The 21,764-nt window shown below is 38.4% G+C and overlaps 1 protein-coding gene across 1 annotated transcript in view; it reads left to right on the top strand.

Annotated features, from left to right (window-relative positions):
* Nucleotides 1–9,743: 9,743 nt before the first annotated feature.
* LOC113175391 (broad substrate specificity ATP-binding cassette transporter ABCG2-like) overlaps nt 9,744–21,764 on the top strand; it is an 85,473-nt gene continuing 73,452 nt past the window's right edge. Inside the window, exons 1-4 of the mRNA XM_077803243.1 lie at nt 9,744–9,825; nt 16,480–16,633; nt 19,413–19,502; nt 20,528–20,613. The gene's annotated coding sequence lies outside the window, so the exon portion shown is untranslated. The remainder of the gene's footprint in view (nt 9,826–16,479; nt 16,634–19,412; nt 19,503–20,527; nt 20,614–21,764) is intronic.

Raw genomic sequence — 21,764 nt, 5'->3', positions numbered from 1 at the left:
AATGATTATTGTAACAGACCTTTTACCAGCAAACAGGAGCTCAGTGCTCACTTGTACCATGTCTGGCTACCCCAGATGGCTTCCAGTGACAGTTTTGTACACTCTAGGAGTCAGTTACATCCTTAGTTGGTGGGGATGGCAATTCAACTGCCCCTCAATCACCCCTGGATTTGGCTCAGAGTTTGTTTACCCCAACCTGAGTATCTGCCTCTGGGGTTCATGATTGTGGTTCTTGGTGTCTTGGGATACTGGACAGCTGTTAACTCTCCTAAGATTGAATTCTGTTTTCTAGAAAATGAGCATAATAATAACGACAGCTTTTGTGAAGCCCGATAATAGAAAAGTATGTTAAGAAGGTTGCACACTGTAAAATGCCATGGAAATGTGACAGTTACAGTTATGTCTCTTCTTCATTCAGTCCACACCACACACACACACACACACACACACACACACACACACACACACACGGCTGCTTCTGTGTGAATCACAGATCAATAGGTCCACCTCCTGTTCACTTTTCTTATCTGTAAAAAAATAGTGTTTTTGGTCTGTCCCTGCGTGCTCTCTGTGACCAGGGTTCTCAGTTCCTGGTGTTTATTGTGATCCTCCTTGGCTGCATTCGTCTTCTTCCTTCCGCCCGCCCAGACTGGGTAAAAGGTTGGGGAGCAGACCCGTCGGGAAGAGGCCACCAGCGGCCTGACCCTGCAGGTGAGGTCCGCGCCTAATCCAGCTCGCAGCTCCCAGCCCGGGAGTGCAGCCTGCCTGTGTCTGCTTGCGCAGGCGCTGTCCGCGGCGAGTGCTCCGGGTGGGAGGTGTGTGTGTGTGTGTGTGTGTGTGTGTGTGTGTGTGTGTGTGTGTGTGTGTGTTTATGAATGGTCTGCAGACCGCATCCCCAGAGCACAGGAGGAAAGGGGAAACTGACAGCCCTCTCCCCTGGGTAGGCATGACGTCTGAGGAGGAAAGTGAATGCATCCAGCGCCCATACATAGGGAAGCTGCATTGAGCCTCTGCTAGAGCCAAAAGGGAGAGACAGCTCTGACCAACAGTGCTAGGCTGGCTCTTGGATCAGCAGCAACAACAAAAAGGGTAAAGTTTTTATTCGTGTGTCAGGGTTGCAGGGGTGGGCTTTACAGAGACTAAAAATTCTCCCTTATTTTGGGCACATTTTCAAAAGGTGTTTTCATTTGCACACACTGTGGCCTCGGGGCCGGAACTTTTGCAGTCCTCTTTATTGGACTCACTCATGTATAAACATCCTTGCCCCTGGTAAGAGTGAGCTGCTGTCTCTGCTAAAACAAGATAGGAAGAAAGCATGAATCTCCAGAGGACCACTTTAAAGGTCCCAGGAATTTGCCTTTAGCCATTTGTGGGATGTCCCAACAGTTTTAATATTGAAAGCTCAGTCCTTGTCTCTGTTGCCAATCCAATAACGAGGAAAGAGTTTTGAGAAATGGAGAAACTGGGACTGCTGTCCCAGAGGCTGGGATTCTCCCTGCCAGGGGTAAAACCAGGCTTTTAAAAGAGGAACAAGGGCTGGGATCCAAATATTACCAGCAGATAAAAAGAGTGTTCAGTGCAGTCCTCGAGAGAGTCATTGTTCCAGTTTATTCATGTTTCCACTTCTCATTTTTAGTTTATTCATGTGGGAAGTGATATTTTTTTCAGATACAGGACAGCATAGCTTATTAGGGGATTGGAACAGTCTTAGTCCCTGCTTAGTCTCTTTGCTTTTAAGGAGGGAGAGATGAGGAAGAAGAAGAAAAGAAAAGAAAGACATGTCTGGTTTAAAACAACCCACTGGAAGTTGGGCAGCAAAGTTTGTTTCAAAGAATAAATTGGACTCCTGTTACATTTCCCCACTGTCAACTTCTGGCAATGGTTTATATCCTGATGTTGGGATTCACATGACTACATTTTTGAGAGTCTGAAAAACTCACTTAAAGAGGGGGAATTTTACTGTTTATAATTCTGTTTACTGTTGTCATGTTTGTAATAAACATATTAATTAAAATGTAAGGATATTCCTAGCTAGAAGTATATCCTGCATTGAAACAGAAGAATCATATTTTCTGTGATCTTGAACTGTTAATATATTGAGTTCTTAGGTAGTATTGTTTGGAATTTGTCTTTATCTTTAAAAATAAATATTATCTGCAGGTCTAAATATTCTCTAAGGAAGCTAAATATTCTCTATTTGTGCTTATTTTTTCTAAATTTTACATGTGGTTTAGTACTCCTACTGTTACTAAAAAACAAACAAACAAACAAAACAAAACAAAACAAAACCCCAAAAGGAATCTTTTAATTTCACTTGCTTTTAAGTTAACTTAAAAATCACTAATTTTGGAGGTCACACAGGTGAGCAATAATTATTAGTTTCCCACTAGCTTTGCTGTAAATAACTCCTCTGATATTTGGGTTGTAATGATAATGGTTGCCTGATTTACTCTTCAGGAACCTTAAGGTCATTTTCCTGAAAATGCTGACTGTTCCCTTGCACCTGTACCCCTGATAGGTGCCTAGAGTGAGATGAAAATGTTTTGCATCTTTGTCTTCCTGTGTATCTCCTCTTTGTTACCTTGACCTTTGCAACAGGTTCTACCCAGCTCTGAGTGTAGATATGTTGATCATTTTAAGAAATATTTTGCACAATACTAAAATATGGAGTTACCATGGCATAGGCTTGCCTAGTCTTTCTCTTTCCCTACTCCAGGGATGAGAGTGCCCACCACGCACCAAATACAGAAACTCCAGAACCTGAAAGGAGTAACAAGAGGTAGCACCAGAGATTGCAGAAGATTTCTGCTTATTCCCAGAACAGACATGACTATTCCTCTCTTTTATCAGCCTTTTCCCCTTGTTGTTCTTATTATTTATCTGTAGCCACTCAACTCCCCAGAGTTGTGAAGCTGATTTGTGAACAAGGCTTCCTCTTCTCCAGTCTTTGGCCACTGAAGGAAGTCTTTCTTTGTATCCAACACTTACCTGTAGGACATATGTTTCTTGGGGGATTATCTTCCAAGATTAAGTTAAGGAACATTATCAGAATTGAGCATCCCTAGAAGAATTCTGTAAGTCTACTTAACATGATTTCCAGTAACTTCTTGCTATGATTATAATAGATGTGACTTGTGATTTAATTTTTCTTTTAATAGGAATCATTGAGAATAAGGTATGCAGAGATATGGAGGATGAATAATAGTGGACATTACAATATTATTGCTTTTATGTTAGCTATCATCTGTTGGAAAATTCAATTTTCAAGTGCAAATATAATGTTTAGAGATTTTATTTTTGCAATAAAGTCTAAGGAAGATACTTTTATAAATATATTCTTTTATTTACTGACAATGTAGGAGAGAGGTAAGGGCAAAAATTTCTGCTCTATGGCTTGGGCTTGAAGAACATTTTAGTGCTAAATTACTGAAATTATAATGCAAATACTGGCACACATGCTTAGGGATCTCTGCAACTTTTATAGGAGAGCCTTGGGGTATTCCTGAAAGGGTTATAGTTACTGAAACTATTCTTGTCTTTATTACATTGGCCTCCCAGTGCTATTGGAAATTTTGTATAAAAGAGTGTGAAACTTGCTTCAGGAATGAAAAGGATATGTTTTGGTTTTTGAAAAGTGAACAGATTCAGTGATAAGGTTTAATTTTTTGAGATTCACTGCATTTGTTTTGCTTGAGGTAAATGAATATAGCTAATAGGACAAGTCTAAAAAAACAAAATTACTTTCTTTTAGAGAATTGCCACACTTGCTAATTTTACAAATGTGTTGTTTTCAAGCTGAAGTATGTAGCACTTTTGTTATCAATACTGCAGGATGCTGTATTTCCTAAGAGTACAATCAGGTAGAAACACTGTTTTGGGAAGAAGGCTTTTATTCTTATGCTGTCATACAAGGGAGGCAGCCAGTGTGAATGAAATTCCCAGGCCATCTCCCTAGTTTTCTTAATAGTATCTATGGGCAGGCAGGGCCTCAGTCTTCCTAGTGTAAACACGTGTGTGTGGGGGGGTCTTAGTTGCTTCTGTGCTTTCCTTCATTGTGAAACTTCATGGGTGTCATTATCATTTTAAACCTCTGACCCAGGGTGTGGATTTTACTAAAGTAAAGGTTGTTATAGGGTAATCCAGTGACTAGTTTTCACCAACTTTGCCTCCTGTAATTAGATAAATCTATGAACATCTTATTAGAGGAAAGTAAAATATTGATATTTGTTCTTATGTTTGACTGATAGTTAGCTTAATAACTTTCCTTTTCTCAATCTCATTTTTCCTGATATATCTGTTGATCCCGTAGTCTTGAGAACTGATTGAAATGACTCTATTTCCTATTCTTTTCTTTTTTAGTATCTTCCTATTTTTGAAACATATATTTAGCATCATAGTTTGGAGTTGTTTTGAAACTCAGGAATTAATTTGTTTTAAGATACAGCAAATATAAGTATCTTTTATGGTGTTAAAAAATTGCTTTTATTTTTAAGCATATAGTAATGAGAAATACAAAATAAGAGCATAAACAGAGATTCAACTTTCTTCTACCAAAGTCTGAGTAGCTTACCTTGATCTAGCAAATTATGGCCTATTTTTTTGTTTGTCCATATTCCCATATTTTTAAAAAAATTTTTCCACATTCTTTGACCTCAGAATTTTGTGTTTCCAGGGCTCCTGATCTTTTCTGACCTGCAAGTCCAAATTTTGTTTCTCTCTCTGAGAGATTGCTGAGGTATTTGGTCAGAAATATCAAGGGCTTCAGGAACACACCTATGGCAGCTTTTTTCTTCATGGTTTTCCTGAATGTTACCCACTATGTGTGGAATTTTCATGTACAAAGACACAGAAAGTAAAGAGTGGGTTTGATCTAGTGCTGCTCCTTCCTTGCAGATATTTTAGTTCCTCAAGTCCTGCTGCTTTGGTTGCTTTCATGAAAACTGTTCACATTGCAGATACCAGAAGCTGGGTCCTTGTCCCTGATGCTGATCCATTAATGAGGACAAGGTTTTGAGAAGAAGAAAAAAGATGTTGTATTGCTTTTCTAGCAAAACAGAGTATACAGGGGATTCCTGACCCAGAGACTGTGATTCCAAATGCTAAGGGAAACCGTGGTCTTTTAAAGAAGAAATGCAGGGAGATTTAAGATGGTGGACTAGAGAAAGGCTGCATTCATAGTTCTTTCATGGCTCAGGATCCAAGCAGCAGGAGTACTGCTTCCGAACAGACAGATAAAAGAGGTATTTCACTAAAACTCAATATTTGACAGTAAGAGTGTCTTGGAGACTTAGAAATTTGGGTACATTAAACAAAGAAGAGTGAATGCATTGGAGCCAAGCTGGTTGCTGCAGCAGTGGCAGCCGTGGTAGTGGTGTTGGTTCAGCACAGAGGAGGGAGAACATAGACAGAAACACAGTGGACAGATTAGTATGGAAGAATCTGAGATCAGGAAAGCAGCCTGAAGCTTAGTGGATCCAGAGGCTGCATTGTGCACTGGTGCTTGAAAAGTGCTCTGTTTCTCAACTGGCTGCAGAGAGCAGAGGCAGAGGCATCTTGAAGGCAGAGCCACACTGCGGCTGCTGTCTCAGAGCCAGGAGATCATAGCAAACACTGCCATACTGTTCCAGCGAGCACCTACAGTGTGATCTAGGGGGTACCTAGCAGAATAGGAGTGAAACAGGCACAGAGAAGATTGTATCCAGGGGGATTCAAGTCAGAAAAGTGAAGGGGAGTCAGCTTACTTCTTCTTTAAGTGTGGCTTTTCACATGACCAGCTGAAGTGAGCTGGGAATCTGAACAAGGGGGTGGGAATACATTCAAGAACTATACCTAGGAAGGCTGTGTTCCTGGGCAGCATAAAGTGTGGAGGATTGGCTCCCATGCCCTATGAATAGAATTCCTGGGAGGCCCCTGAGATCCAAACTCCTGACAGAGATCCACAATAGTATGGACCTAAAGTCTTCAGAGTATACACCATCCAAAAAATCTCTTAAAGTCTGAATCAAGTTAAACTCCACCTGCCAGAATTCTCATCATAGAACTCTGCAACAGCCCCACCCTGGAAATGCACTGATCTGTGCAGACAAAACTCCTATTGATAGTACTTCCCATTCCATCCTACCTTGTACTGGTGAGAAGGGAAACTGAGACTTATTTGAACAAGCTTCAGTGTAAAGCCATTCCCAAAGGCAGCTCAGAGAGCAAAACACACACACAAAAGGAAGGGGTTAACAATCTCCAGTCCTTCTCTCACTCTTAGTACATAACTCAAGGAGAAATGGAAAGAAAGATAGGCATAGACAGTGGTTACCTATGCTCAACTATTTTGACCATTTCAATGGAAATGGTTTCTTCATTTTTTTCATTATTTTTTCTTATTTATTTAATTTATTTATTATTTGTGTGTGTATTTTAGTTGTGCCAGTTGATTCATGGACATATATGCATATTTTTTCTTTCTTTTTTTTCTCACTTTTAGCATTTTAAAAATGTAGTTATTTTGCCTTGCCTTGCCTTTTGAGGGTTAGGGTTTGGGGTTTGTATATTTTGGTTTTGATTTTGGATTGTTTTCTAATTCTCTCTTTTCTTCTCCGACTAATAGCCAAATTCCATTTTTCTCTCTTCCATTACATTGTTACCTTTATTTTTTTTAACCTTCTTCTTACAACCATCATCTGCTACATCTCTTCTGCATTCTCTCTGTTTACTTTTTAAAATTGTAAACTCTTTTTTACATTCATATTTTATTTTGTCTTAACTATATTCTTACCATTTTAGAACTAATTGGTTTATGTAACTCCTTCCCCCACTATTAATTCTATTGCATTTATTTTTTCTGTGGATAACGTAGTCCACAACTACTGTTTTATTTACTGCCAATAAGTTCATGGTTACTTATTGTTTTTGTTACTGGCAATTGCTAAACCCACCACTTCTTATTTTTAATGTAGTTAATACTGTAGATATCATATTAGGAACCAAGCATTTATTTCAATGCTGTATATTGTTGGCATTGGTTATTGCTATTGTTTGTTTCCCCTCATTCTGTGAGGTGCTGGGAACATACAGGGGCACTACATGTTTACAGGGTAGACACTCTGCTACTGAACTAAATTCAACCAAATGACAGCACACCTTGCTTCAAAATAATAATAATAATAGCATTCAATTTTCAGCTATACTTTAACAAAAGAATAGAATACACAAAACCAACTAGTGACCAGGCCCCAAGTCAAAATGGCTAGGCTGAAGCCCCAGACCCCACCTATGGACATCCAAACTTGCTGGGTTTCCCTTCGGTCACTCGTCGTCAGGTAACCTGCAGACTCATGACTGTGCTGTGAAATACTAATGTGGGAGCAGGTTTGTTCTGATGTAGTCTGCCTCAGGATTATGTGTATCTTCTACCCACCCTTCCATCTATTTGTTGCCCCTACTCCATTGAGGATATAGGACAGGTAAAAATTAAGTTTTTACTATGGAAACATTTTTAGTGGTTTCTAGGACACTATCAGAAGTTTTGTTGTTTAGAAGAGATGTTATATATAATCTAGTAGAAAAAGATTTTGGGGGTTCAATCAAGAATTGAACCAAGGGAGGCTTAACCACTGAGCCACATCCCCAACCCTTTTTATTTTTTATTTTGAAACAAGGTCTCTAAGTTGCTCAGGGCCTTACTAAGTTGCTGAGGCTGACTTTGAACTTGAAATCCTCCTGCTTCAGCCTCCAGAGTCACTGAGATTCTAGGCATGAGCCACCATGCTCAGCTAGAAAAAGAACTTTTTAATTAAACTGAAAGCAACTTGGGGTGTTCTATTAGTTGGCGTCCTTCATATATTGATTTATTCCACAACTTGCACGCAGATCATTTGCTGCATTTTGGGGACTCTAATATGGTGTTGAACAAAGTGAGTAAAAATAACAATCTCTGCCCTCATGGAACTTACTTTCTTATCAGGGTAGAGAGGTGGTAATTGGACAAATAAAATATACAGCATCTCAGATGGCAGTAGGACTATGCAGAAAATTTAAGCAGAGAAGCAATAGAGAAGGGGAGGGAGAGGGCAGGCAGTTGGTGGAAGAAGGTTGGTTTGAAGCTGAAATCAGGCAACGAGGGACACCTGGTGGCACTTAGTACACCTGAGGGAGGTCTGGGATGGACACTTTCTGACAGAAGAACCTGTAGGCAAATGTTCTTCCTTATAATTGACTCTCCTCATTGAGAGATTCTAATCTTTGAAAATAGATATTTGTAAATAGATATTTCAAAGAGTGTGCTATTTATACACAGGTAGTAACTAGAGTTAATAAGGCTACTCATTGTCCCATTATCTTTCTCAACTGAGATGAGATAATAGTCTTTTGTCTTTTATACTAGTTCTGTAGTGGTTGTTGATTATCACTCCTTCCTTTTTTTTTTTTTTCCGGTGGTGGTGCAGAGGATTGAACACCAGGCTTTATGCATGCAAGGCAAGCACTGTTCCAATTGAGCTATGTTCCCCAGCCCTCCTTAAGGTTTTTTGTTATTCTTAACCCCTGTAACACAGGAAACACTAGTTCTCCCAATTTATTGGTCTGTTACTTATAAGGGGATTAATTTACTGGTGGTTTTTCAGTCATTTTACTATCAGTCATTGAGTTTCTGCTGAGTACTGAAAGATTACTGAGTGCTGAAAGAATATTGTTGGCTCTAATGAAATACTGCTAACTACTTCACATGTACACTGTAATTTTTATATACAAGTCATCACTTTCTGAACATATCTGAGATCCTATATCCCCATTTGAATCATACTGTCATTGCTCCAAATATTTTGATCCATGTGACATTGGCATTTCTGTTGGAACACAGGCAATTAGGTGTCCTGTCAACCAAGGTAAAGTTTTATTCTTAGAGAATAAGTAATGTCATTTGGAGACACATCTGGTGATTTAGATCCATCAACCTGGATTTCCCATGATGGAACAGTGAGCTGCAATGAGTTGATTCTTTGAGGTAATTCATGCATTTAATTTTTCCTACTTGCCCCTCAAAGTGGTTTACAGTGCTTTGTACAAGACACGTAGATGGTAGTTATGCGCAGAGCATAATTAGAACAGAGCGACTTTCAATAAACCAGGATTGTGTCAGGCTCAGTGTCTTGAGATTGCACATTCAAACTCTTTGTCCCATCAGCGAACTCAGTTCCCCAAGAGGAATTCCAGCAATTGTCAGAGAAGTAGTAGTCTCTAGAAGAAGGGTAGAACCTTGTAGCTCCCTGAGATTAAAGGAACAACTCTTGTTCAGGTTTGTAATAGGTGTAATGTAGTACAGAAGTATAATTTTTAGTAAAGCGCCAGATAGCAAATAATTTAGGATTTTAAAATATGAAATTACACATTGACTGGCACAAAACTTGGGAGTTCAGTTCAACTCTGAAAATTTGCTCCCCAAGTGTCTTCAGCACTCTGCTACCCTTTGTGGCAGTGCCCGGTTGACACGGAAAGGAATGTTAACTTTCAGAGTCATCTGCTCTGTTGCCCAATCAGCTCCCAAAACAACAGATGCCTTAATTTTCAATTTAATTTAGAAAGCACACTAATAATATACAGTGTTTTGTATTCTCTTAGGGACTCTGGCCAAGCCACTTAAAGTGTTGATCTCAGTGGAGAGACTTGATTATATAGCCACATATCTTGTAATAATAAATGATGTACAAAAATTTTACCTCTAATTAAAATTCTTTCCTTTTTTTTGGATAAGGTGTATGCCACAATCCTTCTGGCAACAGTTGTAGATAGCACTTTTTGGGTGCTCAAAAATGATTGTACTGAAATCCAGAATAGGTAAGCAAATTTTGATCTTTATTTGAGAAAATGCTGTTACTTTTTTCAAACTTTTGAACATCTTTTAATAATTTGAATTTATGGTAAGTATAGAGTAAATGTTACTGTTTAATTCTGGGTAGGATGAGTTGGTACATTAAAAACCAAGTGGAAGAGTAAGCTTTCTTTTTAACAGATGCATGTATGTATGAATGTCCTAGTAAACTATGTACAACCCTGATTTAGTCTTTTAACCATTCTTTTTAATTTTTTTATTTGTTCTAATTAGTTATACATGACAATAGAATGCACTTCGATACATCATACATAAATGGAATATAACTTCTCATTCTTCCGGTTGTACATGATATAGAATCACATCCATTGCGTAGTCATTTATGCACATGGGATAATAATATCAGATTCATTCTACTATCTCTCCTAACTCAATATCCCCTTCCCTCTCTTTAATCCCCTCTGCCTAATCCAAAGTAACTCTGTTCTTCCCTAACACCTGCCTCCTTTATTGTGAGTTAGCATCCACATATCAGAGAAAATATTTGGTCTTTGGTTTTCTGGGGATTTGCTTACTTCATTTAGCAGGATATTCTCCAGCTCTATTCATTTATTGGCAGATACCATCATTTCATTCTTCTTTAAAGCAGAGTAATATTCCATTGTGTATACATACACCACATTTTATTTATCCATTCATTTATTGAAGGACACCTAGGGTTAGTTCCATGGTTTAGCTATCGGGAATTGAGCTGCTATAAACATTGATTTGTCTGAATCTCCGTACTATGCTGATTTAAGTTTTTTGTGTATAAACTGAGGAGTAGGATACCTGGGTCAAATGGTCGATCCATTCCAAGTTTTCTGAGGAATCTCCATACTGCTTTCCAGAGTGGTTGCACCAATTTGCAGCCTCACCAGCAATGTGTGAGTCTATCTTTTCCCCCATATCCTCACCAACATTTATTGTTGCTCATATTCTTGATAATTGACCTTCTGACTGGAGTGAGATGAAATCTTAGAGTAATTTTGATTTGCATTTCTCTAATTTCTAGAGATGTTGAACACTTTTTTCATATATTTGTTGATTGATAATATTTCTTCTGTGAAGTGTCTGCTCAGTTTCTTAGCCCCTTTTTTGAGTTTTTTTATATATCTTGGAGATTAATGCTGTATACGAGGTGCAGGTGGTAATGATTCTCTCCCATTCTGTAGGCTCTCTTTTCACATTCTTAATTGTTTCCTTTGCTGAGTAGAAGCTTTTTAGTTTGAATCCATCCCATTTATTGATTCCTGATTTTACTTCTTGTGCTTTAGGAGTCTTGTTAAGAAAGTCAGATCCTAAATTGACATGGTGAAGATGGGCCTACTTTTTCTTCTATAGACACAGAGTCTCTGTTATAGTGTCTAAGTCTTTGATTCATTTTCAGTTGAGTTTCATGCAGAGTGAGAGATAGGGGTTTAATTCCATTTTGTTACATATGGATATCCAATTTTCCCAGAACCATTTGTTGAATAGGCTATCTTTTCTCCAATGAATGTTTTCGGTGCCTTTGTCTACTATGAGATAACTGTATTCATGTGGATTCGTCTCTGTCTCTTCTATTCTGTATCATCAGTGCCATCAAGTACATTTACCCTGTGCAAGTATTGCCACCTTCTAACTTCAGACCATTTTTTCATCTTCCGGAGTCGAATCCCCAAAAAATAGTAACTTCCCATATGTATTTATCCTAACTCCTGCCTAACACCATTCTACTTTGTGTTTCTGAATTTGGACACTCTAGGAACCTCATATACATGAATTCATAGTATTTCTCTTTTGGTGACCTACTTATTTTCCTTAGCATTATGTACTTAATGTTCATTCAAAATGTAGCATGTGTTAGAATTTGGCTTTTCAGTCTGTAAAATAGTTATTTATTTATTATATTTGGTTTACCCATTTATTTACTGATGAAAATCTGGGTTGCCTCCAGGTATGAGCTATTATGAGTAATGCAGCTACAGGTGTGGAAATATCTCTGAGTCTCTGCTTTCAATCTTTGGGGTAAATATCCAGAAGTGGAATGGCTGGGTCATATGATAACTTTGGTAATTTTCTGAGGAATTGCCATGCTGTCTTCCACTGTAGCTGCAGCATTTTACATTCTCATCAGTAGCACACAAGGGTTCTAGTTTTTCCACATCCCCACCAGAACGTATTTCTTTATCTTATTAGAGTTCCACTGGATCTTTGTACAACTCCATTTCAAAATTGGATTGTTTGTTGTTGTTATTGTTGAGTTGAAGTTCTTTACATTTCTGGCTTATTGACCTCTTATTAATCTTATAAATCAGGATCACTTTCATTTTTACGTATTTTAAAATCCTAGTCAAACATAATTAAAGGCTTTTGGATGGTTGTATGGTTGACATCTCTAGTAATGAGCTGACTGAGGATTCCCTCCATTGTCTGCATTTTCTTTCCACAAGTCTTGCTTTCATTACTCCACTTTAAAACTGTAAGTTAGTGTTATGGTCTAGATATGTGATACTCCCCAAAGCTTCTGGGTTAATGCATGAATATTTGGAGATGAAATGATTGACTTATGAAAACTGTAATCTAATCAGTCCCTCCTAGTTTGAATTATTACATGGGTGGTAACTGTAGGCAGGTGAGGCCAGAGGAGGTCAGTCAATGGAGGGTGTGCCCTGGAAGACCTGGATAAGTTTATTACACCAGAATCTCCTTTCCCTTTCTCTCTCTGATTCTGGCCATGATTAATTATGCAGCACTCATTTACCACATACCATGATGTTCTGCTTCTAGACATCTACTTACACCATGATGTTCTGCTTCTAGACATCTACTTACACCATGATGTTCTGCTTCACTTTAGGTCTAGAGCAATGGACTTTGCCAACCATGGACTAAACCTCTGAAACTCTGAGTCAAAACAAACATTTCCTCCTCTAAGTTGTCCTTGTCAGATATTTTGTTTTCAGCAATGCAAAGCTGACTAACACAAAAATTGGTATCAGGAATAGGGATTTTGCTGTGCCTAACCTGCCCATATGATTGAAAAGCCTTTGAAATGGTTTGTGATAGGGGTTCAGAAAATTTGGACATACAAGCTGGAGAAGCCTTAAAATATTGTAAGCAAAGCTTAATGAGCTATTACGGTGGAAATTCAGAAGACCAAAATGCAAACAGGGCATGACATTAAGGACGGTGCTCAAGAGTTTTCAGAAGGAAATGAAGACTCTCTTGGGAATTGGACTAGAGGACTTTCATGTTACCTTCTGGCAAACAAATTGTCTATATTTATTTAGCCCATGTCCTCAGATTTTCTGGGAGGCTGAATTTAAAGGTAAAGGATGAATTAATCTAGTGGAGGAAATTTCGTGACAGTACATCATTCATTCAGGTGGTGTTATGTATTATTCTGATTTTGGCCAGGTTTACTGTAAGAATCAGGAGCAGAAAGGAGAGAAGCGGGATTTTTAAAAACTTGGAGTTTGGTTAGAAAGTGTGTGTAAAAGTCGGGCCAAGAAAACTGTGGTTGTTGATGACATTATAGCCACTAAAGAGGAGATGCTAAGTACTTTACACAGAGACAGTAGGGAAGGTAGTTTGAAGGCATCTCAGGAATTCATAAGACGACACCAATTGCAGGTTCAAGGATATAGAAGGAAAAATTCCTTTGAGAAGAGATTGTGGGTGCACCTTGCTCACATATTTGGGCCTAGGAAGTTTTTTCACGCTTTTCAGCTGCTTAGGCACTCAGAGGCTACTATAGCCATGATCCCAGGGAACCAACTCCTGCACAAGCTAGCAGCAGACCTTGACATCATTCATGTACTACCGATTCTGCAAGAATGCAAGATGCTCTAGTTAAAGGTTCATAGAGGCTTTCAACTGAGATTGCAAAGGAAGGTCTGTGAGACTAGGCAAAGTGTAGGATTGTTGGAATCCCTGAAGGCTGCCCCTGAGAGGGTGATGAATGAATCTTTAAAGATGAATAGAATCGAGACACCAGAAATTCAAAGATGCCAGTAGTGTGGACTATCTGCTGAGAAAAGTTCCTGACTACAGAGAAAGCCAGGCTAACAGAGCGGCCATGTGTGCTACAACTCACAAGACCAGTCAGTGCTGCTGCTCTAGTCTTTTGGAGATGACATACCACAGCCATGTGTCTTAGATGTTATAACTGGAGTTATGGGAGCTGCTTGCCTGTCTGGGTTTGGGACTTTTTTTGGTTCCGTGCTTTCTTTGTATGCTGCTATTCCTCCATTTTGGAATGGGGATAGTTACTCTGTGCCATTTTATATTGGATATCTATAATTTTCTTTTGATCATTACAGGTGCTCACACCTAAGAGTTTGCCTTAAGTCTCAAATGAGATGTTGGAATATGACTTTTGGGCACTGCTCTAACTTTTACAACAATGGGGACTCTTGCAGATGAACTAAATGCATTATGCATTGTGAGATGGACATGAGCTTTTGTGAGCTAGGTTGTGTGTGTTATGGTTGAAACATTAGGTTTCCCACAAAGTTCGTGTATTAACGTAGCAATATTTGGTGGTGAAATGATTGCATTGTGAGAGTAGTAGCCTAACTAGCACATTTCAGTTTGAATGGGCTAACTGGGTGATAACTATAGGCAGGTGGGGAATTGCTGGAGGAGCTGGGTTACTGGGAGAATGCCCTAGAAGGGTACATCTTCCCTCTACCCCTTTCCTTCTTTCTTTGCTTCCTGGCTACCATGTTGTAAGCAACACTCCTTCTGCCATGATGTTGCCTCACCTTGTGTCCAGAGCTGTGGACTCAACTGGCGACAGACTCAATCTCTGAAATCATGAACCAAATTAAACAAAATAAACAGATATTTTTTTCATTGCTGTGATCAAAATACTCCACAAAAAATAACTTAGATAAGGAAAACTTTATTTTGGCTCATAGTTTCAGAGGTTTAGTTCAAAAGCTGTGGAAGCAGTGTAACCTCTCGAATACAGCTGCTAAATGTGGGCATTGTTTTTCAGACTTTTTCCAAAGGAACTTGTGTGTGCATAAGCGTGTGTTTTACTGGGGCTTGGATCCAGAGTATAAATGAGCTGGCCAAGTGCTCTGCCACTCCACTACATCACCACTCATCATTTTGGTTTTATTTTGAGACATTTTAGTCTTGCTTAGTTGTCCAGGCTACCTTTGAACCTGTGAACCTCCTGCCTCTGTCTCTGGAGTAGCTGTGTTTTCAGGCATGTGCACCTATGACTGACCCAACCAAACATTAATACTTTTATAAAACTATATTGTATTGAGAAATGCTGTGTGTCATACACAAACATGGAAGGAATTATAAAACTATATGATGCCGCAGTCCTGCTGCAGCAAAATAACCAGGGGGGGAGGGGGTGACGAACAACTTGTTTAGATTGATACAGCAGGAGTGGGAGCTGTTTATTGTAGGACAGGAAGGTATATATAAATTTCACACAGCTTATCTTAATTAACATAAACTAGATACAGCAGTCAACCAATAAGGAATCTCCACACTTAATGGCTCGCTGGCATTACTTCACAAACCACTCCCTCTGGCAAAATGCCAGGCGCCATCCTGACTTGTTTATAGACCCTAACAATATGAGATTATGCTAGAGGAACTGGGATATTTATTTGCCTATCCATCTACATTTCTTCTCTGGATCTCTATATATAAATCTCTCTATTTTAGATAAAATACAGATGGTAATCCTAAAGACATATATTGAGAGGGATAAAAAATAAACATATACATACATTCTTTCCCTCTCCCCTTCTCCGTTGAGAGAAACATGGTGGCTTTTGAGGTTATTGATTTAAGAAAAATATGTGTTTGGTGGATATAGACAGATATGTTTGTGCATTATGCGTGGGTTTACCCTCCAGTTTCATTGCATGAGTATTTCCATATCTCTCTCTCTCTCACACACACACACAAACACACCAGAAATATCTATTTTTGACCACATGCTACAAAGTAAGAACCACTAATAGAGCTTGAATCTTTTGTTTTACAAATAAGAGGTATATCATAAAGAATTAGTCACAGAATCTAGATCCCCAGACTCCTGATTTTTGTTCTTGCAGCTGTTCAAAAATCTTCAGACTGTATGATCCAGATCATATTAAGAAACACAACTTAGCCCCATTCTCTATGACCATGCCATGTGGTGGTTTGTCTAGAGGGTCTTAGGTTATGGTGACACCTCCCTCCCCCTACATATTAAAACCACTGTGAGATTGCAAAACCTGATTCCAATTTCTTCACTAATGCAGTTATAGCAAACAATGGGCATGTGGATATGTCTGAGAAGTTTCCTTACATAGTAGAATTTTGACCATTTTTGTTGCCTGTATCTCTCCATCTCAGCAACTCAGAAATCATTCATAATTACACGTAAAGGAACATAGTTGTTAAGTGGAAATGTTCTTTTGCAGTAAATGTAAAAGAGAAAACTGTGTGATAATTCTACATGGTTACATGGAGGGAAACAATGAAATTGTGACCCTATTTGGTTGACATTTCATTCTGATCTTTGTTAGCCTAAATATTATAGTGTTATTTGTGTAAAAAACAATCTCAAATACAAGGTGACTTAGGCAGCTGGTCTGACCCTTTCTTTTCCTTCTAAGGGCTGAAATTAGAGCCAGGGGATTTCTTCATGAAGATGTTTATTGTTTTGCTGGTGGCTTATGCTACCAGCTCCATGGCGCTGGTCCTAGGAGCAGGTGAGAAGTCGATGGATGTAGAGACATTTCTCGTGAACATCACCTTGCGGTTATGACGGTGAGTGTGAACTGTACTGCTTTGAGAGGGGAATTTTTCCCTTTGTTTCTTCCCGTTCCTTCACCTTTTCTATAAAACCTGCTTCGAGGATTCTGTACATGAGTCTTGGATACTCTCACGATGCCATAGAATGAGATACTGTTTAGAGAATGTACCAGCTTTCCTACTAATATTCTAGTGAAGTTACTAAAACTTTTAACCATATCTTCACTAAAGAGCTTTTAAAAATACTTCTTGGTAACATATTATGAACTATTGATAAACTGGAAACGGGAGTTGTGATTGGGCGATTCCCTCATAAAAACAAAAGTCCTGTTTCTGACTTTCATGTGAGTGTTAGAGAATTTCTAGATGTTTAACTAGCACATGTATTTTGGTTGGATTCACTACTCTCCCAAGTCAAAGTGAAGCTCTGTGAGAATTGTTACAGTGTGCAGCCTGGGGAGGCTAAGTTGAGTGCTTCTTGTAGTTTCAAAAGGAATGTTTGACAACAGTGGAAAATTCCCACATCTGCAGTACAAGATCACATACTTTCTGGTTTCCTGAGGATCTCTTGTATTAATATACTTTTGCTCATCTTTTGTTTTTAATGGTTACTGGGTTCTAATCTTACATGCCCCTAAATTTGCACTCACATTGATGAATCACAGATGTATGGAACTAGTTACCACATTTCCCCCCTATGATGTCAACTGAACTGTAGATCTTAGACTGTTAATACACACATCCTATCTGCTACAATTGGAGGATATGTCACTCAATGGTAGATAATTAGCATAAGCTCTTTCTAAAGTATGATTCTTCCATTTCTGAATCTGGCAACTACCAATGTATATCATTGGGAAAGCAGTAAGTGTTGTTTATAGTGTCCATGCTGTCATCTAGTAAATAAAATGTCCTTAAATAAATAAAGATGGTTTGTTTTGCTTGACTTATTTGATGTTTTATAGATTATTAGGCAAAGGTTTCTATATAGAACTTTAAAACCAGTCATAAAACCACATTTCATTGAGTGATGTTGTGTTATATGCTTAGCACTTGGTTAGGTCAAGTCTAAGTATATGCAGATACACCACAACCTTGTCCTTGTTCTGTATATCCCAGTGCACCTCACACCTATTAGGACAAGTGTTATATAATCTCATAACTGTCTTTTGTGTGTTTCCCAAAGTCCTTCCTGGCATCTCCACCGAGATACTGTTTTCTAATAGCTTTAATGGGATCAACCACATTTTCTGATGGATTTCATCACCTTATGCTCTTTATCTGTTCTAGGCTTTGAGTTACTTTAAACCTGCATTCAGAACTCCAAATTACTCCTAAAGTCATAGAGAGTGCAAAATTTTGTAAATAACAATCTGAATACATGGAAGTAGAGAGGACTGTGTGATGTTCAGGGTTATTCTGGTACATTTTTCTATATTGCCAGGTTCATTAGGGGAACAGATAGTGGAGGCATAATTCAATTAGTCAGTACAGTTGGACCTTCTTGCCCACCAATTTTTATTGAGAGATTCAACCAACCTTGAATAGAAACTTTCAAAACAAAAATTGTGCCTGGAATGGAACCACCATTTGATCCAGTTATCCCACTCCTTGGTTTATACCCAAAGGACTACTATAGTGACACAGCCACATCAACGTTCATAGCAGCTCAACCACAATATCTAAACTATAGAACTAACACAGATGCCCTTCAACAGATGAATAGATAAAGAAAATGTGGTATATATACACAATTGAGTATATCTTAAAGAAGAATTAAATTATAACATTTGCCTATAAATGGATGGAGCTGGAGCTAGAGAACATCGTGCTAAGTGAAAGAAGCCAATTTCCCAAAACCAAAGACCAAATGTTTTATCTGATGTGTGGATGCTAATTCACAAAAGGGGTGAGGCGCTAGGGAAAAATAGAGTTACTTTGGATTAGGGAGAGGGGAGTGACGGAAGGGGAGGGATTTGGGAGTAGAAAATACAGTAGAATGAATCAGCTATTTTACCCTATGTGCATATATGACTACACAACAGGTGTGATTCTACATCATGTACAACCAGAAGAATGAGAAGTTATAATGCATTTATGTATGATGTGTCAAAATGCTTTCTACTGTCATGTACAACTAATTCGAACAAATAAAATATTACCTATATTGTGTATATATATATATATATATATACACACATATATATATGTGTATATATATATATATTTTCCTTTCTCGTCATAATATATTTTCCAAGTTTCATGTTGTATCAGGTATCAAAATATATATTAAAATGATTTAAAACGTACAGGATATGTATATTTAAATCATGAAGAATGTACAGCATTACATATGAGTGTCATGGTATTTTAAAAATATGTGACATGACCATCTGTACATTTTTGAGGCTGTGAGTGGGGGTGGAGTGGTCCTGTAACCAATTCCCGATGGATACTAAGGGATTGAGTGTACTTCTTAATCTTCCATTATATGCAGTTATACAGAAAGTTGAGAATGTCCTCTTGATAATTAAGGATTGTTCAAATAAGTGAAATAGATAATATGTATTGTAGTTATATTGTTCTTCCTTTAATATAATAAACTACTGTAGTTATGCAGAGGTATACACAAAGGATTAGGATAAGTGTTTAGAAGTAAGTGGAAGAAATTTCAATGAAGAGTTGATCCTAGCAGAATGTTTAGAAGGTTGTAGGGTTCTTGGAAAAGGTCTTGTCAAGAATTCCTCCTGAAAACACTGAACCAGTCCTGACTCTTGGGTTTTGCTTCTTGTAGATTTTCTTGGGTATAACGCTGAATTTTGAAACGGTAAAGCCTTGGTTGTCCTGGCTCCAGTACTTCAGTATTCCTTACTATGGCTATATGGTAAGTTGTCTTCATCTGTTATTGTGGGGAATAGCTTGGGAAAACTGGGAACAATCAAAATAAAGCCTAATCATTTCGTTTCCTCGGCCATGAGCTGTGAATCTCTTCCATCCCAGAACTGTGTTTCAGGAGCAAAGCATGAGTATTTCTTGTTAGCCTTGGCTAACACAAGGTCAGGGGTTTTTCTAGGGTTACCCCAGTTACACAATTGTTGGAGAAAGATGAAAGCTGAAGAGAAAGGTTGAAGAAGAAAGTTGACTCATTAATGAAAAACATTTATGTTTTAGTTCAATAAGGAAAAAAATGAAGGATGGGAGACTGGAACATAGCTTGTACTATAAGGGAAATTAGAAGAGAAATAAAGACCGTAGAATACTCAGAGCCATACTGGTTTTAGCAAGTTAGTCGGCTTCAAAAAGTTATCTGTGACGTTACACAGTGTAACCTGGTCTTGATAAAAACAAACAAGAAAAGATCATTTCCATATTTGAACAATGTTCATTGAGCATCATTGTATTATTCTAATTATAATGTTTATGAGGTTATACAACTGGAAGAAAAAAAGGAATGAAGTAAGGCATAATATAACCAGAGGTTTCCCTTTATTCCAATGTTAACCTTCTTGGTTGCCATGGAAAATTCTTCAGTTGCCTTGCTGTGACAAAGTTTTCATAGTGAAACTTGGCATTTTTTTTAGAATAATAAAGACTGAACTTGAGGACATAAATGTGATAATTCTTTGACCACTGGGTTTTGTTTTGTTTTTAGTAGTAGGGATTGAACTCACACCTGACATATGCTAGGCAAGCACTTTACCACTGAGTTGTTTTCTCAGTATTTTAAAATTTTTTATTGTGAAACAGGATTTGACTACTTGAGTTGCCCAGTTTGGCCTTGAACTTGTCATCCTCCTGCATGAGCCTTTCCACTATCTGAGATTATAGGTATGCATCTCTGCACCTTGCTTTTGGAAAAATTTTGAAATTTGGAACTGTTTACCTTTCCTTGTTCTCCTTGTGCTATAGGCTTTGCTGCATAATGAATTTTTGGGACAAAACTTCTGTCCACGACTTAGTCCAACAGAAAGCCGTGGCTGTGCCAGCTATGTGATGTAAGTTTCCCTTCAATGTCATAATGAGATTTCTTAACACTGCCACGAGATGAAGAAAGTCCCCTGGGCTTAAAGCTGGTATGAGACCTTTCAGGGTCAACAAACCTTTCTGACCCTGTTTTCTCACCCATAAAGTGAATCATGGTGCACTAGTACATGTGCACATGTTGTACTTGTATTCTACTATTTAATGTGAAGAAATGTTCATTTTGGAACTTTTGAAGGATTGTTTTGATGTTTTGATTGTGGGGTGAATTCTCATTTCTTCAGAACATTTCACTTTGAAATGGGCTGTTCCTTGTTTAACAAGGGTTTATATTCTCTGAGCTGAATGGATTATATGGAGCCTGAGACCCCAGCACGTGCACAGCAGGAAGAGCTAAGTGGGGGATGGGAGCATAATGGAGTGAACATTGGCCCCAAGAGGCTGGTCCTTTCCTCAGCTCCTGCACTTAGGAGACATCATGAAATCACAGGCTGTACACTTGTGTACACTTGTGTGACTGTGAGTTGTATGCAAGTAAGCTGGAATACCCCCTATCAAAGGATGTGTACTCTCTTAAAGAAAGAACACATTTCGACAATTAAGAAGGAAGTCCCATTTTTGCATAAATGTCATCAAAACAGAAATGCAGGTTATAACAAAATCAGAGGATATTGGTTTAAAATTTTAGAAATACTTTCCTTTTCTAGGATGTTAATTATTTCATTTTGTTCCAGAAATGAGTAAAAGAAAATTTGCATATCAATTTATATTTGAAGACTGACAGGGAAACTTCTGTGGAAAGGGGTTTTCTTTACCCTGCCCACTCTCTTTTGTGGGATCTGGTTGTGGCATCTTTGTAACACAAAGTCAGTGCCACACTGCTGATGAGTAGATGGGAAAAGTGGGACAGACAGGGAGAAGCCACCACAGACTTCATGACCATTAAGGCTCATGTTCACAAGAGGAAGGAGGATCTTCCCTTACAGCAAAGAGAAGCCAGGGATGTTTTTTAAGCTAAAATTCCAGAAGATGCCCAAGAATGGCAATAGGCAACAACTGCAACTGAACCTGGTGTTTTAGTGTCAGCTGCTTTTCTAACCTGTGCCAGGACCACTCCATCCTGCTGTGCTCTAACTGGTACTTAGGGTTGGAGTCTGATTCCTGG

The sequence above is a fragment of the Urocitellus parryii genome, chromosome 10, assembly GCF_045843805.1.
Source record: "Urocitellus parryii isolate mUroPar1 chromosome 10, mUroPar1.hap1, whole genome shotgun sequence".
In the NCBI taxonomy this organism is placed as follows: Eukaryota; Metazoa; Chordata; class Mammalia; order Rodentia; family Sciuridae; genus Urocitellus; species Urocitellus parryii.
Note: the sequence above shows the minus strand (reverse complement) of the source record. Positions and strands in the feature narration are given on the sequence as shown.